This window comes from Mesoplodon mirus (assembly GCF_964341445.2).
Source record: "Mesoplodon mirus genome assembly, chromosome: 8".
NCBI lineage: Eukaryota > Metazoa > Chordata > Mammalia > Artiodactyla > Ziphiidae > Mesoplodon > Mesoplodon mirus.
Genome location: NC_138984.1, coordinates 66,156,138 through 66,161,395, shown reverse-complemented (window position 1 = coordinate 66,161,395; position 5,258 = coordinate 66,156,138).

The window sequence follows — 5,258 nt, the reverse complement described above, 5'->3', positions numbered from 1 at the left end:
ATGAAATTCCCAGGGAGGGGATTTATGACAGGTGTGTTGTTTTGGGAAACTCTGTCTTTAGGGAGATAGGGGAGTTTGGAGGAAGCCTCTCCCTGCATTTGCTGTTTTTCAAGTGCCTACAGCTCAGAATAATCAATATTCCCAGGTGGAATGCTTTGGAGTGGCATGTCCTGAACTCCTGTGGGCCTATTTTGGCGTGGCATAATCTGCTACCCTTCAGTTCCAATTGCTGTGTGATATTCTAGTGTAGCCTTCCTATTGTATGAGTAAACACTTACTGTCTTCTGTATAGTTACCAGGTAGTTAAATACTGGAGTCAGTTGCTAAATGGTTGACGACACTTCTTTTTTTGTCCATGTTCATGTAATTCAGCTGCCGACCTCCAAGATTCAAATGCCTACCTAACTTCCTTGATGTTTGCAGGTGTTTTTTCCCCTTTATTCTATCAGCAAGGGATATTTGAAGCTTCATGTTCCCCAGCCTTACTGACTGTCTGCAGTAACTTTGAGGAGGCAAACATTTGCTCTAGTCTTTAGAATTTTCTAACGCTAATGTGTGAAAAGAGTTGTGAGCAATGGCAAGTGGCCGATGAGCGATGGCCCGGGAGGAACAACTGGGTTAGGTGATATATCTTTGCTTCTCTTGCTTTGATTGCGGACGTCAGGAAGCAAGCTGTGATTTTTGATTGTGGTACATTCTTTCCATGATAAATGGTTATGGATGCCAAGACTTGGAAGAGTTTGAGGGGTGATTTGCATTAATGATTTTTATTTTATTTATTTTTTATTTAAAAATTATTTTTATTTATTTATTTTTGGCTGTGTTGGGTCTTCATTGCTGCGCGTGGGCTTTCTCTAGTTGTGGCGAGCGGGGGCTACCCTTCATTGTGGTGCGTGGGCTTCTCATAGTGGTGGCTTCTCTTGTTGTGGAGCATGGGCTCTAGGTGCGCGGGCTTCAGTAGTTGTGGCTTGCAGGCTCAGTAGTTGTGGTGCACGGGCTTAGTTGCTCCACGGCATGTGGGATCTTCCCGGACCAGGGCTCGAACCCGTGTCCCCTGCGTTGGCAGGCGGATTCTTAACCACTGCGCCACCAGGGAAGTCCTGCATTAATGGTTTTTAGGAAAGAAATACTGAACCTCCTCCCACCTCCAGTATCAATTCCCATTTTTTCAAGCAAAGATGACTTAGCCTTCTGAATATGAATATTACTACAAATTACTTCTTAGCCTTTGCCTACAATGAGGGTTTCAGTCAGCCCTGGATAGTAGTACTTAATGATAATATGGTAAAGCTTGACCGCTCCTGTAAATCCATACATTAGGATACATAAGGCACTTAGAATGGTGTCTGGTACTTAGTAAGTACTCAAGAACCATGGTTGTCGTTGCTATTATTGGAAATCCTTTGGAAATTTTCTTGTGCCAGCAGAGGGCCCAGGCTGGCTGGACTCCATTGTGTGGTTAATAATTACCATGCTGTTAGGCAGCTGGAAAAGCTTGTCAGCTGAACCTGGCTGGGTTCAGCCATAATTCAGGCCTCCCTTTCTACCTCATTGTGTGTAGGAAATAAGGAATTCAGGGTGTGGAACAACTTTCTCACTGCCTGCCTGTGTGCTCCTAGCTGTGCCTCCATAAAGGAAAGCCAGCTCCAGCACAGTGCAGAACCCCACGTCCCTGTCTGGGCTGGAGTCTGGAGATGCCGGACCAAGTACCCATGAATGGGAGTAACATGGCACAGCAGGGTGTGACTGCAGAGCAGTTCTCTTACAAAAGAAAAGCGCTTCCTGTGTGCCCTGCCAGTACGCTGCTCCAGCAAACAGTAGTTTGCTATATCTGCTCTTAAGTTTCAGACATCAGAGCATTTCACCCCTAAATACTTCAGAATGCACCTCCTAACAATAAGGACATTTCCCCTTCATTACAATAATACAATAGTACACCTAAGAAAATTAACAGTGACTGTTTTACCATCTAATATATAGTATTTTCAAATTTCCATGCTTATCTGAAAAATGTCGTATAGTGTTTTTGCAATTTTAGGATCTAATCGACATTCATAAGTTGCATTTGGTTTTGTCTTTTTTTTTGTCCATTTTAACAGCCTCCACACCTCCTTTAACTTTTTGGAAAGTCTAGGCTTGTTGTCTTGGAGGATGTCCCACATTATGGGTTTCTTGATGGTTTCCTTATGTATCATTTACATATTCTTCAGCATGTGTATTTCCTGTAAACTGGAAATTAGGTTTAGAAGTGTGAGTAGATTCAGGTTAAATTATCTTAGTCCACTTAGGCTGCTGTAACAAAAATACTGTAGACTGGATGGCTTATAAACAACAAATTTATTTCTCACAGAGCTGGAGGCTGCAATTCTGAGATCAGGGTGCCTCTGTGGTTGGGTGAGGGCCCCCTTCTGGGTTGCAGATGGTCTCCTTGTACCCTCACATGGCAAAAGGGGCAGGGGAGCTCTGTAGGGTCTCTTTTATAAGGGCACTAATCCCATTCATCAGGGGTATACCCTCATGACCTAATCATCTCCTGAGGCCTTACCTCCAAATACCATCACGCTGGGGATTAGGTCTCAACAGAGGAATTTTGGGTGCGGGGCACAGACATTTCAGCCTATAGCAACCATTTTTGCCAAAACTACTTCATAGATGATGCTGTGAATTTCATATTGCGCAACGTCCAGCTGTCTCAGTATTACTGATGCAGAGCCGCCGACTCCTGGGTCTTTCCACCAGAAAAGTACCTTTTCCTTTGCAATTAGTAAGAATTTGTGGAGTGATTTTTGGCAAAGTGCAAATATCCTGTTTTCAAACAACTTTTCAACCAAATTTTACCTTCCTTTGCTCCCTGCCTGAATTAGCTCTTACATTGGAAGTACTAAATGGAGATTCTGTGATTCTTTCATTGCTTCTATGTTGAGCTGCTGGCATTCATCTGTAAAGAGTTTCCTCACTCACCCTTTTCTGAGTATCAGTATAGATTTGTGGATTTTTTTATGGCCGTTACTCTTTTTGATCCTCTTGATGACCTTCATGTTGAAGGATAATAGGAAACTGAGTTTGTTAGTTGATTAGTTCTGCTTGTGTAAGAGTGATAGTGGTGTGATTTAAAGTAGTTTCTTAACTATAGGCAACTGGCTTAAAAGTTGGTTATGTTCAGAAGTATTTAGAATGTTCCACAATGGGGATGGATGTGTGAGGGGTTAGATCTTTTTTTTTTTTTTTTCCTTTTTGGTACGCGGGCCTCTCACTGTTGTGGCCTCTCCCGTTGCGGAGCACAGGCTCCGGATGCGCAGGCTCAGCGGCTATGGCTCACGGGCCCAGCCGCTCTGCGTCATGTGGGATCTTCCTGGACCAGGGCATGAACCCGTGTCCCCTGCATCGGCAGGCAGACTCTCAACCACTGCGCCACCAGGGAAACCCAATCTTTTTAAGAAGCAGCTTTGTTTGTGACAGTTATAAAACTGTAAAACCTAAGAAGGGATTTGATACTGAATATTTCTATAGCAAGGAGGGGAGTGAGGAATTCATCTAGTAACTTTTGTGCTAAGGTAACTTAAGCTTTTCTTCTGATTTGAAGCATTATCCTTTCTCTAAATTTTCTATCACTAATATGGAAGAAGAATATTCAAAGACTAGTGAGACAGGATAGGAAGGTAGCCCTGTCCAGAGGACTCATCAGTGAGGACTGGAATCTCCCCAAAGAGGAAGTTGGGCTATCGGTGCCCTCGGTTACTGTAGGCAGCGGGAGAAAGGTCCGTTAAAAACAGCTCCATCGAAATCCAAGACGTTGCCAGGAAGTTGTTCTCAGATGGAGGGCCTGGGCCTTTTGAACGCACAGGTGCACCTTAGGGGAGGTGCTTTGATGAGGGTGGATGAAAATGAAATGTTTCCAGAATATACTCCCCCACCTCCGTACACATAAACGCCTCTCCAGTGTTAAACAGCCTACCCGTCTGTGTGTACATTTAATAATTGTAAAACCAGAGGAGGCGACATCTAGAAAATGGAAAGGAGGTATCAGTTCTCTCCCTACTAAGAAAGGCAAGGAGGGAGCTAGTTGGTTTTGGGTTTGTGGATGTTGACCTTCTTTCCTCGCAGCCCTCACCTCCCCCGTCGGCTCCTTCAGACCCAGGAAGGGGAGAGGAGCCACAGGAGATGAACAGTAGTGGTGCCATGAGCTTCAAGCATCACAAAGTGATAAGTTGTTGAACATCTGGTGCTTCATTCTCCCCTTCCTTTTTCTTAGAGTGTCAGCTCCGAGCACGGCCTGCCTCCTTTCAGAACTAGGACAAGTACATGCCTAAGGAAGGTATTGGATGAGATAGGATTGCCTGGCTTTTTATATGAGTAGATGTGTTAGTTTGGGAAGCCTGCCATCACAGTGTACCACAGACGGCGTGGACTAAACAACCACCCAGGTTTCTTCTGAGGCCTCTCTCCTTGGCTTGTAGATGGCTGCCTTCTCCCTATGTCTTTATGTCATCTTCCCCTGTGTCTATGTCCAAATTTCGTCCTCTTATAAGGACACCAGTCCTACTGGATTAAGGCCTACCCTACTGACCTCATTTTAACTTAATCACCTCTTTAAAGACCCTATTTCCAAATATAGTCACATTCTGAGGGACTGGGGCTTTGGACTTCAACATATGAATATGTATATGAATTTTATATCCCATAACAGGAGACATGGAAACACATCCTAGTATTTGATTTGAATATTAGAAATCATCAATATATTTGTAACTTAAAAGCAAGCTTCTGAATGCTGCTTTGATGTGCAACTTGTCTTTTTCCCTTCCCCCAACAAAAAATACCAGAAATAAGAACAAGAGCGCAGTCATCTATAATAATTGAGTTTAGTGAAAAAAGTACTTAAGTGATCCTTTCCTTTATTTCTGCATCTCCTACTCTGTATTTAATTTTTAGGTGTGGAAGGAAAGGAGAAATCAGTTATGATAGATAGTACTCTTTAATAGTTCTAATATACTTCTCTGAGCAGATTGTATATTTGTTGTGCAGGTCCCCTGCACCTGTGGAAGCCTTGCCGGTGTCTTGCTTACCCACTAACAAGTTCTTGCAGTCACTTGGGGGCAGCTGTCAGATTGGGAACTAGTGCCCAAAGGAAATTCTGTAGCTTCTCTATCTGGTACCACCTGCATCAGAATCACATGTACCACAGTGTTCATTGCAGCACTATTTACAATAGCCAGGACATGGAAGCAACCTAAGTGTCCATTGACAGATGAATGGAT